Genomic DNA, 13,475 nt, shown 5'->3' on the forward strand with positions numbered 1-13,475 from the left:
TTCTCTAGCAAATGACTGTATCTCATGAGCTTGCTCAACCACGGAGCGCTCTTCAGTCATCCTGTAGTCATAGAATTGCTCCATGATGTACAGCTCAGTGCCAGCATCCGAGACCCCAAACTTGGCCTCGAGTGCATCCCACATATCTTTTCCATTATCAATTGACGCATAAGCATCAACTATGTTCTCACCAAGAACACTCAAGAGAGCAGCCTTAAACAAAGTATCCATTTTCTAAAAAGCTTGTGCCTGTTGAGCATCAAGTTCTCCTTCAGGTCTACCAAGAATGGCGTCATAGCAACTCATGGTTTGAAACCATAAGACTGCTCTCACGCGCCACCTCTTATAGTGGATACCCTCAAACATAGGAGGTCTCATGGAAGCAACAAAACCATTCGAGGTAAATTGCCTATAATAAGGTTTTTGGATTGTTGGAAATATGAGCAATTTACCGAATGATTTTATTAACAGAAATACTAGATAAAACATGACTAGTATAGCAGTGATAAAACAAGTCATGCAATTTGACAAAGTGAAGATAAATAGCATCTGCATATATGAGCTAGAAAGGACCATCTCTCGAGCAGACAGTAGATCAAGATACATATATGAGATAGATCCTAACATGTGTAGGGTAAACACTAGAAGAAAGAACTATGGCAGGACCTCTAACAGGAAAAACAAGAACACGTACTGGACAATAGCTGGAGCAGAGGCACTGGACTTGGGGTCGGTGTCCTCCATGTCGTCGAGGAGGTTGTCGACGTCGAGGAAGTAGTCATCGTCGGGGAAGTAGTCGTCGGAGTCCGGAGCGTCCATGACGAAGAAGTCAGTAGTCGCCCAGAGCGCTCCCCAAAAACCTTATCACCCTTCTCCCGTACAGGACTCAAAGAGGTGCGGTTTCGGAGGCCTACTGTCCTGACTCGCGGTGCACGCCGCAAGCCGGGATGAGGAAGACAGCAGCAACGCAGAGATTGAAACCGGTGGCGAGAGGAAGGAGAAGTTCTTGTGCGTCTCTCTGAGAGGAGCGACCTCCCTTTTATAGGCGCAAGAAAAGGAGGCGAGAGGGCAGCGACGGAAGGTAAAACGAAGAGACGAAGACGAAGCGAACAGCCAGCATCCGAAGGGCTGCACAGCTTCCGTGTGACCTTTCGTATACCCGTAGTGCGTGGCAAAAATTTAAACATCGGCTCGGTTCGTTCCCGCAACCCGCGCCGCGCCGCGTCGCGACGAGGCGAGGCGAGGCGAGGCGAGGCGAGGCGTGGCGTGGCAGGCGGCGGAGGAGGAGAGCGCGTGGATGTCCCTCTTGTTCTCATGCTCATACAAGTGGGAAGGAGTCTCCCTTATAAAGAGGTCCAACTCCCTCTAAGCTAGCAATGTGGGACTAAACTTTAGTTCCACCTCTTGTCTTACACGAATGGGCTGCGTTGCCCTCTAGTATTTATTAGGAATTTCTGAAACTGCTATTGGGCTAGGCCCAAATAGACAAAAATTCCAGCAACCTCCTCCCTAGTAAAACCTCGCGCTGAATCCCGCAAAGGGTCAACCAGGAAACCTCTCGTCGTTGAACAATGCGATATAAAGACGGGTATTGAATGGCCAAGGGTTCCTCTCCGAGCCAAGTATCCTCCAGAACCGTGTACTAGCCCCGTTGCCAATACTAAACTTTGTTCTATTAAATAAGGACTATCTGGACTTGCAGAAATGATTTGGTTTTTAACAGAACATCACGTATTCATTTTTTGCAGGTTATCTTCCGAGCCACGACATTGATCCGTTCGTGGTCGCTACTCACTCTATCCGATGGAGGTCACGGAGCATTTGGTTACTGGATCTATCCGCTGGGAGATGGTAGCTCGGAATATCTTCAACCGGTTTGGATGACGGTCATGTAATAGGATAGGAAATTAGTTTACCTATCTCTCTTTAGCCAGCCGGTTATGACATCCTTTATTTGGCTAGTTTATGTTTCTAACCCAGTTTGACTCTGTGTGAGCTTTTATCTTTTTTTTTTCAGTTCGAGACTTTAAGACCTTGTCGGAACCTTTTTGTTTGGTTTAATATAAGATGGCCGTATGCATCGCTGTGATGCAGAGGCCGGGGAGATGCCCTTTTTGAAAGAAAAAAAATATGTCTACCCTCGCTCAAAAAAGCCCAACTCTTCACCGCGTGCCGGTCTTCTCATTGCCATCCACTGGTTCAGCGGAGAGAGTTTAGAGGCACGTTGTATGTCTGTCCCACCTTAAAATAACAACCACTCTTTCCTGCTTTCCAGCACCTATTCTGCTTCCACAAATGCTACGTACTGTATTTCTTTTTCTTTCTGGTCTCTGTTATCCGTGGATTATACTAACTCCGATGTTTGCTCTCATTTTACCTTTTGAGATATTTGTAAGTGGACGACTAGTTGCTAGCTTAGTACTGCTACTGCTGCGACTAGACGGCGTTCGCTTGAGATGTCACGGCTGTTAACTGCTTTCTGCAGCGGTGTCATTTCGTCCCGCGTCGGGTTGTTGCACAGTGGAGCCCCAGTGAGTGGAATCGACATCAACTGTGGTCTGCGGGTCGATAATTGCGTCTACTACTGTTCTGTTGTAACGATCAAAGGATAGACAACCGGTGGCTGGCTTGGTCCCGGCTAGGTGCTAGCCGGTACTACCCTGCTATCTACGGAACGGACTGAGATCCAGTGACTGCAAGTCAGGCTGTAAGGCCAACTTCAACGCGCGATCTCAAACGAGGTTGTTTCGTCCGTTTTCGTCCGTTTGAAAGTAGCAACGGGACCGTGTCCGTTCGAATTCATGGATGCGACGGCCATGCACCTAGCGCGCGTCCGCATTTCGGCCGCATCTTGTCTGGATACAATTTTTTTCCGCAAACACATGTCTTTTATTTTCATCATTGATTTTTAATACATGGAAGCACATCACTAAATTTTGACTAGAATAGCAAGATCAAAGAACACTAATCAACTTGCATAACTGCTCCCATAAGTTGGATTAGTGCCTTCTCGATGCATTCATTGTTGATCTACGAAAACTCGATCTTACGTGCTTCTTTCTTCTTTGAGTCTAAAAAAGTAGACGTTGTTTCATCGCATCTAGTCTTATGTCTAACCTCTATTCTAACAACAAGAGCACTTGTCTCATCTCTAGCCTCTATTTCTAACTAAAAGTGCACGAACATCTACTAAATTACGTTCTATCAATATATCGATGTACTCTTCTTTCCAATACCAAAAGTTGCATCCATTCTACACAATAAAATTTAAGTTAGTACAACTAGTCAAATCTGAGTGCACAACTGAAGCTAAAGTAGCACATACCCCATCGTTTGAGCATTTGATGAACGCCCATCCGGGATGGTCCGACGTTGTCGACACGCGGCGCAAGACCTTTCTTGAGCAGTGGTCGCACGTAATGAGTGGCAACGGTGCGCCGAGCCTTTGGGCTAGCACAGAGTCGGGCCTCCGGCAGTTCGTGTATCTGCCGGTGAACCGCCGATGGTGTAGATCCGAGCGGCTAGAGGAGGAGTCAGTACCTGAATGCGGCATTGCGGCTTTGCCGGGGCCTTCCGGCCCGGGGCCCGGCCATTCCATGGCATGGCACGGCCTCCCGCAGCCGGGCGGAGCTCAAGTCCGGCCGAGTCCGCTCCAAATCCGACCGGCGGGAGCTCAAATCACGTGGTCGTGGTTGGGTAGCTCGGGAAGTCGAGGAAACGGGGGCTGCGACAAGGGGTGGGGCCAGCGCGCGTCCGAGCTGCACATCAGCAATGGCGGCGGCGACGAGGGAGGAGAGTGGCGGGGGTGCGGCTGGAGGGGAATAGAAAAAGGGGGGTTTGTCTTCCTGACGGGCGGGCCAGGGGAGGACATGGGTAGGCACCACGTGCCGTCCGCGCGTGTCCGTTCAACTGCAAACTCGACCCAAACTTGGGAAGGGAATGAGTCGAAATCGGACAGAAAACAGACGACGATCCGTTTGCAGCCGCGCGTTGGGAGGCATACTTTGTCCGTTTACCCCCTAGCGAACGCCGGCGGACAGGATGGGGCCGCGCGTTGGGTTTGGCCTAACACTCCCCCATACATCAACCATCCATGTGAGATCCAGCGCTCAACGATTGGGACTTAGAGATTTTTAGGTAGCCCACAGTACAAACAGGATAAGTCATTCTTCAGCGAAAATCCAATTCGGTGCCCAGGCTCATCTGCACCCGGTCAGAAAAAAAATCAAAACAAATACTAAAGAAATTCAAAAAAATCTAACTTTTTGTGTGATAGAAAATTGTATGAGTGAGGTTTGCTCCAAAGTTCAACTTATTTGGACATCTGAGCAGCTCTCAGTAAAAAAAATAATTGGTTTAGAACAATGTGTGAACAGTAAAAAAAATTACAGACCCTGGATTTGTCCTTTTTGCTGAGAGTTGCTCCGATGGCCTTGAAATTTGGAGCGCACCTCACGCATAAACTTATCTACCACACAAAAAAATTGGAATTTTTTGAATTTTTTATTATTTGTTTTGATTTTTTGTTAGAGGGGTTGCAGATGAGCTCGGGAGCAGAAACACCGCACAGTCAGTCCATTACAAATAGAAACAATGGCAACCAAGGTTAAAAACTAACAGTCCTATATTTTATTTTGAAACTGCATACATTGAAATCACTTAGGACTCTCTTTATGTGTTCATTCAGCACTTAAAATTGAGAAATATAATACCGAGAGCACATTATAGACTGCATCTAACGCTGCTCGAGATTGAAATTCACACTTAACACTTGTACTCAAGAGCAAATTATTGACTGCAGCTAGCAGCACTCAATATTGGAATTCAGACTTGGCAGTGGTAGTACTGAAGAGTAGATCATACACTACATCCATTCGAATTCTAAAATGTGCATCCTGTATATTTAAAATGTTCATCGTGTATTTAAAAAATCATCATCACGTGTTTCAAAACAGTTTGTAGTATTAATAAATCTTCATTGGGTATATTAAAAATGTTCATTGTGTATAGAAGAATGGTCAGCGTTTATTAAACAAATTCTCGAAGTGCAATAAAAAAAGGTTCATCCTGTATTGAAATTATTCATAATGTATTTGAAAAAAATTCTTCGTGTATTAAAAAGATGTTCATCTTGTGTTAAAAAACATCATCTATTTAGTAAAATCACCCTATATTGAAAATTATTAATCATGTATTTAAAAAATGTTCACAGCTATTAACAAATTGTTCATTTGTAATACAAAATATTCATATTCTATTTTAATAGTCACCATTATTTTAATAATGTGTAAAAAAATTAAAGGTGCGAGTATTTTTTTTTTAAATTTCAGGAATATCTTAGACAGTTTTTTTACACACAGGTTAGCATTTGTTCTTGTGAGAGAGATAAAGCTCCTAAACGTTGGCTGTAGTCAATAACAAGCCGGCATGTGTTTATCTAAAAAGAATTACTGGAGCGAGCTAGTGATTATGAATCCTGTCATAAGCTAGTACTCCCTCCGTTCCGAATTACTTGTCTTGGATTTGTCTAGATACGGATGTATCTAGACTCATTTTAGTGCTAGATATCTCTGTATCTAGACAAATCCAAGACAAGTAATTCAGAACGGAGGGAGTACAATTCTGGTACACAACCTTCATATGAGGTGCTTGCCGTGGGGCGTGTAGCTTTGATCTTACATGGGCTGGCCACTACCACGAAGCTTAATGAGAGATGGCGTGGAGAAACCTATTTGGCGCTGCAGCCGCCCGTTAACATGTATGCTGCAAACGGGCTCCTGAAGCGCCCCGCGCTGGGCCGGCCCATATAGCGTTTTTTCCTCTGTTCTAAAACACCTAAAAACGAGGCAGTTAAAGAGGAGACGAAATCAGGATCCCTGCGGTCATTCGAAGCAACGAGAACCACCACGCCAGCATGCTTGACTTGTCCATCTTGCGTTTTTTATTCTTTTATTATTACCTTCATCGGGTTTTTTTCCCCAGTTCGCTGTTTAGTTCCCACACGTTTATATTCTTTTTCCTTTTTCTTTTTCTTTGTTTTTCCTTTTTTTTTCTTAAATGCGCGGTTTCTTTTTCAAATTCGATGAGCTTTTTCTAGTTTGATGAACATTTTTCCAAATTTGATGAACATTTATTCAAAACTTTTCTTAAATTTTCTGAACTTTTTTCAAATTGGATGAATTTTTTTCAAATTTGATGAACTATTTTTTCAAATTCGATGAACTTTTTTCAATTTTGAGATTTTTTTTCAAAATTAATGAACTTTTTAAAAATTGTGATGAACTGTTTTCAAATTCCATGAACTTTTTTCGAATTTGTGAACTTTTTTTAATTCACTTTTTTTGGAATTTTGTGATCTTTTTTCAACATCAATGAACTATTTTTTGTGAAACTTTTACAAAAATTTGTGAACCTTTTTGAAAATCGGTGAACTTTTTTTCAACATCAATGAACTCTTTTTAAAAAAGAGTTCACAAATTCGGAAAAAAGTTAATTGACTTTGAAAAAAGTTCATCGATTTTTTTTAAAAGAACTCTTTTTCAAAATCGGTGAACTTTTTTGAGTGCGTGAACTTTTTCTAATTCGTAATTTTCTTAAATCTGTGAACTTTCAAATTTTGTTCACACTTTTTTTGAAAAAAATCACGTTTTTCTATTATGCATGTGCAGTAAATAAACGCTCTAGGTTTTGTTCTTAAACTGCTCGCGCTGTGTCGTTTCACAAGTGGCTAAGTGCTGTAGTGGTTATTCGACCTGCATATCAGCCGAACGGCGCGAGCCCGATTCCTGGCGGTAGCAAGTTTTTTAGGGCGGTTTTTGGCGCAAGAAATTCAGTTTTCGCTGCACTTCGCAGTTGTGGGCCGACGCATCAGGTGCGGCTGCGAGCGCCGGTACCCTGAACGGGCGCTTAAGGCGCCGTATAGGAGGAGCTCCCGCGGCAATGCTCGCAATAAGCGGGACGCACCCCCGTAAGTGCGTTGGTCTGGGCTGGTTTCAATTGGGCCAATAAGCTCAAATCGATGGTTGATATGTCGGGAATGTTACAGCGTGAGCAAGTCAATGGATCTCAGTCCCGGAAAATCCTATATGCCGCTCGTTGCGTCAAACTGCCGGCGCTTCGCACAGGCGAGCGACCGAGCAGCGACGCAACGGGCCGGCCCGTTGAACCGTTCCAGCGCTCCCGGTTTTGGGAACCTTCTAGAGGTTTCCAGCTGGTTTTTTCCGGTTTTGGGAACCTTCTAGAAGGTTCCTGAACCGGTTTTCTCTCCTTTTCTATTTCTGTTTCGTTTTTTTTCAAGTTTAATTTTCTTTTTCAAAGAAAATGTTCGCGCTTTTACAAAAATGTTCAGAATTTGAAAACAATTCGTGTTTTCAAATTTTGTTCACAAATTCAAAAACTGTATGCATTTCTCAAAAATTGTTCAGAATTTTCAAAAATTGTTCAAAAAATGTTCGCGCTTCCAAATTTGTTTGGTATTTTCAAATTTGTTCTCTGTTCGAAAATTTGTTCTAATTATTCAAAAAATGTCCGTGCTTTAATACATTGTTCATGCTTCCAACTTTGTTCTTTGTTTCAAAATTTGTTCTCAAGATTCAAAAAATGTTCATGCTTTAAGAAATTGTCCAAATTTATTCTTTGTTTCAAAATTTGTTCTCAAGATTCAAAAAATGTTCGTACTTTTAGAAAATATTTATGTTTAAATTTTGTTCTCTAAATTCAAAAAATGTTCGGAATTTAGAAAATGTTCCTGTTTTTTCAAGATTTGTTCACCAGTTCAAAAAATGTTTATGTTTTTAAATATTTATGTTCAAAAAATGTCCGTGCTTTAATACATTGTTCATGCTTCCAAATTTGTTCTCTGTTTTAAAATTTGTTCTCAAGATTCAAAAAATGTTCATGCTTTAAGAAATTGTCCAAATTTGTTCTTCATTTCAAAATTTGTTCTCAAGATTCAAAAAATGTTCGTACTTTTAGAAAAAAAATTATGTTCAAATTTTGTTCTCAACTTCAAAATTTTGTTCTTTAAATTCAAAAAATATTCGGAATTTAGAAAATGTTCCTGTTTTTTCAAGATTTGTTCACCAGTTCAAAAAATGTTTATGTTTTTTTACCGATTTCAAAAAGTGTTCATATTTTCAAAAAAATTTGGGAGTTTCCATAAATGTTTCCATTTAAAGTATTTTTCGCAAATTCCAAAAAATGTTCATGTTTCAATTTTTGTTCGGAAGTTTCAAAAAATGTACGCAAGTTTTAAAAACTATTCATGTGTTCATGTTTTGTTTGGGAGTTTCAAAAGATGTTCCCAGTTTTAAAAAATGTTCGAGTATCCAAAATTTATTTTCAAATTTGAAAAATGTTCGGGTCTTCAAAGAAAACTTCCACGCTTTCTATTTTCGGGAGATTTCACAAAAATGTTCCCATTTTGAAAAAATGTTTTTTGTTTTTGGAATATTTGTTTTTTTTCAAATTTTATTCACAATCTCTAAAAGTGTTCGCTGTTTCATACAACTTTCACGTTTTTTCTCAAATATAACGTTTTGTGTACAGAATTTTAAAGACGTTCGGATGTGCGCTCGGTTTTATTCTTAATATGTTGTGCTGCGTTAAAAACCAGAAAGCTCTCTAGGTGAACTGGCTGGCTGTACTTCTTTGAAGCTTCGGTTCTTAGGTTCGAACCCTGCTTTAGAGCGTTTTTCTTCTCGATCGCTGCATTTTTTCGTTCCGTACTGGTCGCTAGCGATATGGGCCGGCCCAGTCGGGAGACCCGCCTATGCGTCCGGTCGACATTCTGCCGCAAAGAGCGGCAGATAGGACCTCTCCTCAGTCCCTACGGAACGTTGGGATAGAAGAATCATCACTCACAGAGTGGAAGCTCACCAAATCCAGACTTGCTCACTCAAAGTGATCCTTCTTACCCATAGACGTGTGCTTCTTATTACCTCGGAAAGGAAGAAGACGTGCTTGTTACTTCCTCCGTCCTATAATATAAGAGCATTTTTGACACCACATTGATGTCAAAGACTCCTCTTATATTATGAGACGGTGTGAGTATTTTTTTTATAGTTTCCTTCTCTCACCGCTTCTTCTGATTTTTTTTAGGAGTAAGGCTCTGTTCGGAAAATGCATAGGAGCTTCTGGGTGCTTCACCACCCTATAAGAATATCAAATTCAAAAATATTAGGAAAATTAAAAAACACATGGAATCTTGGGATATAAATCTGGGTGCCCAATCTACTCCTGTGTGAAGTTTCGTGGAAAAATACTAAGAAATGTATCCTTGACAAAGAAAATACAGTCCGACCTACGATCCACTGAAACAATTGTAAGGGATTGATCAAGAGTCATCGAGTGCTCAACTGTAATAGTGCACGTTACCATTTTACGTTGATGGACGACTACTTTGCCCATGCCCTATTCGCTAAAAAAAATTCACCACCGCTTTTGGATGTGAAAAAATGTCTTCGATCGTCTCTACCGTGGCGTCCGATCCTTTGATGACTACTTCATCTTGAAGAAGGATGCCATGGGAAGGATTGGGTTCTCTAGTTACTAGAAGTGAACGGCCGCACTACGGAGGCTTGCATATGGCACGACCACTGATTAATGGGACGAATACCTACGGATGTCTAAGAGCAAGTGCGGAGATATGCAATGGTAAGATTTGCTACTAGCTACTGTCGTGGTCTCGGTGCTTGGACTCAGTACTTGAGAGAATCAACTGTCACAGACACCAAGAGTATCCTGGCAATGTTTGAAGCAAGATGGTGTCCAGGTTTACTTAGGATGTGTTTGGTTGCATGGACATGCCAGGGTGGTTGTGGGTATCCCCAACCAGGTGGCTAGGGATAGCCCTTTTCTCTGTTTGGTTTGAAGGGCAGGGTTATCCCATGTTTTGTTTGGTTCAAAGGATGAAACATGGTTGAGGATAGCCATCAGAGTGTTTGGTTCAAGGGATGAATGAAGGATAAGGGTTGTGGTATTTTTTTACTTGACGTGGTGAGATTACCCTCATAATTTGCACTTCTTCAATGGAAGTAAGGAAAAAATAGTATGTACAGTCATAATTTCGAAAAATTTAACTTTTTCACAGCAAACCAAACCAAAACGATAGTCAAAATTTTGAACTTCATCACATAAGCTCAACATTCCATACATAAGTCAGGTGCACATAACTCATAGTTCAACATTCCATAGAGTACTACTAGAACTTAATAGTTACACAACCCATAGTTATGGTCTCGGTTGTGAAAAGAGCTAATCCATACAACCCATAGTTACTGTTTTGGTTGCATCAAAAGTACAAGTCAATCACCAGTTCACTACATATGCACCCACCACCCTCACACTTCAGGAAAGGTACTCTTGACATACCTAGAAACCCAAACCTTCTTTTTATCATCTTCCAACACCTTGAATGCCATTGCAACACGAGGATTGTCAACCAAATATGCATAGTAATGAGCAAGGTAATCCAAACTAAACCCAGGGAGTACTTTCATGCTCTCCCAAAGACCATCTATGGCATTGTTCTCGGTGCTAGAACTCTTCTCTATCGCAATAGCAATTCTTTCACTAGATGCAAGTATGGTGGCGTGTAACCTATCTTCCGCACAAGGATTTGGTTTGGGACCGGATGAACCTGCATTGGTTGATTGTGCAACCTCTTCATGTGGGGCAATGGGTTTCTTGGTTGTCTCTTCTTCAAGATTAACCACTTCTGTAGCAAGAGGGTCACTTGAGTCTTTTGCATATTGCCCTGTAGCCATGCTCCCTCCAGCTATATTCACCATCTCCTTATAATGAATAATAGTCTTGTTAAGGTATTGTTCGTCCTCTGGATGAGCCTTGTCGAAACAAAAAAAGTAATTTCAGTAAGTATTTGGACATAAAGGAAGAATTTTAGCAAGTATTTGGGCATATAGAAACAATTTCAGCAAGTATTTGAGCATATAAGAAGAATTTCAGCAAGTATTTGAGCATATAGAAACAATTTCAACAAGTATTTGAGCATATAGGAAGAATTTCAGCAAGTATTTGAGCATATAGAAACAATTTCAGCAAGTATTTGAGCATATAGGAAGAATTTCAACAAGTATTCGAGGCATATATAAATAATTTCAGCAAGTATTTGAGCATATAAGAAGAATTTCAGCAAGTATTTAAGCATATAGGAAGAAAAGGAGGCAAGTATTTGACTTCACAAAACTCCATTACAGCAAAGTAAGTTCATGATCAAGAAAAATAGTTACCTTAACATGATTTGTGCAATGCTCATGATCAAGAACAATCATAGACTTGTCCTCATCCCATAGTGCACCACTCAACTCCTTGAGTTTCACTATTTTCTACAGTTTCCTCTTCCATGTCCTATTATGATTTTTTATCTGATCTCCATTCAAGCTAAGTTGGAAATGCTCATTCAAAGCAATGGCACAATTGTTGAGCTGTGATTGCTAGAATGCAGTACTTGTTCTATTGCCACTAGAGACCAAATCACTTAACCATGTTAGCATGAACTTGGACATGGTAGGTGACCATGAAACTTGCTTAGCCATTTCCTACAATTTCCAGCAAGGGTTTGGACATTGAGAAAGTAATTTCAGCAACTTAAATAGTATTACAAATAGTAATTTCAGCAAATAATATGTCCTTACAAATAAGTTCCAGCACACAGAATAGTTCAACACAACGACCTAAATGACATAGTAGTTACTACATATTTTGACCTTGCAAATGGTTTTGTCGGTCTTCCCACATTTGATCAGCAAGTCCTTGCCTAAAACTAGCCATGTATGCATGTTCATGTGCTTGACCACTTGATGATGAAGCATGAGTAATATTTGGCACCCATTCTTCCTCGGGTATGATATATTCATCTATCCCATCATTTATTACCCAATTGTGAATAATGCAACAAGCCACAACAATGTCAACTTGTGTTGGAAATAGAAAGAATGGGGTGGCATCATCAAGTATCTTGAATCTTCTCTTCAATGAGCCAAATGCACGTTCAATGGTCACACGAAGAGAAGAATGCCTAAGGTTGAACAACTCCTTCTCGTTTTGCACGGGGTTGTTTCCCCACTCATTCAAGTGATACCTCACGCCACGAAAAGGAGGCAAAAAACCCAGTTTGGCTCCATATCCAGCATCAACTAGATAAAATTTTCCTAAACGAGGAACATTCAGGTTACTTGATTATATATATAAATACCCCATTGACAAATGTATATAGTTCATCTATTACCTTGTGGGACACGTAGACCATTCTCACGTTCTAAAGCATCATGCCTAAGTCTTTCTACCACGAAAGGCAGCCTCCATATCTGGTGTAACAGAGGCTCGCACATGTGTGCCATCGATAGCTCCAATACAATCCTATTTGGTGAAAACAAAACCCAAAAATTAGGATCTAAACAAATTCATGCCTGCAATGACAAAATATAGTTGTCACTCCGTCTCACATACCTTAAAGTATGGATCCCACCGATAGTTTCCTTCTATTTTGGTTTGGGTCTCCAATGAAGGCTTCCTAATAAGGTCATCTCGAAGCTCACCAATGGCATGGAGTACCCTTTTGAAGTAATGGCTCACGACTTCACCAGATCTACCAAAATTGGCGCCAATTACCCTATTTCTAATGTTGTGCCCAACGGTGTGCAGGAACATTGCTAGTTGTTGCTCAACAGTCAAGTGTATTGTGTCATTTAGCAAGTTGCGATCCCTAAACAGTTGACAAAACCTAAAGAAAGGTTCTCTCCGAAGCCTAAGCATGTTCACACAAGTTGTGTCATTCTTCCATATTTTGTTGTCAAAATACCCTCTTCTCATCCTATCTCTCTCATCAATTGGGGCATACGTAATTGCTTCTCTTCTTTTTCTTTTTCTGGATTGAACAACCAATGTTATCATGTTGATAAACCATTGTGCCGCAACCGCATAAATTAACATCTTTATTTTTCTGTCCATCTACAATGCAATTACAAATGATACTTTAACATGTGAACAAGAATAATTCAATAGCACACAATCTGTCTACAAGAAGGCAATTATTCAGAGGTAAATCAACATTCTTTTCTACTGTCAAATATTTCAAAAAAAGAAACAGGGGGTTAAACAGAGGGGTGTATGTGTTACCTCAATTGAAGGAGTTGTGCTGCTAGATGTGCTCACGGTGACCTTCAAATATCCTGCAACAGTACGTAATATACAATCAGTTCCCAACAAAAAAATAGATAATATAGATCAGTCTTGTACACACACACATGACCAGCCTCTAGCACACGCACTCATGAACATTATGCATCAGTCTGCAACAGTAAACTTCAGAACACACACACGCAGATGCAGCCGAGCAGATTCAGCCGTGCACATGTAGCCGAGCACATCACCGAATGCACTTGTGCTCGCCATGGAGAAGCTCCCGTGTGCACTTGCGCCGCTCGTGGGGGAATCCTTCTCCACCTCCGCCTACA

The 13,475-nt window shown here is 41.0% G+C and overlaps 1 long non-coding RNA gene across 1 annotated transcript; it reads right to left on the reverse strand.

The window, feature by feature from the left end:
- Positions 1 to 11,526: 11,526 nt before the first annotated feature.
- Positions 11,527 to 12,967, reverse strand: LOC119281811. The gene is made up of 3 exons (XR_005138557.1): positions 12,469 to 12,967; positions 12,248 to 12,378; positions 11,527 to 12,170 (listed from the first exon to the last, which is right to left on the reverse strand). It is a non-coding gene; the product is annotated as an uncharacterized LOC119281811 (long non-coding RNA).
- Between the last annotated feature and the right edge of the window lie 508 nt (positions 12,968 to 13,475).

This window comes from Triticum dicoccoides, chromosome 3B (assembly GCF_002162155.2).
Source record: "Triticum dicoccoides isolate Atlit2015 ecotype Zavitan chromosome 3B, WEW_v2.0, whole genome shotgun sequence".
Taxonomy (NCBI): Eukaryota; Viridiplantae; Streptophyta; class Magnoliopsida; order Poales; family Poaceae; genus Triticum; species Triticum dicoccoides.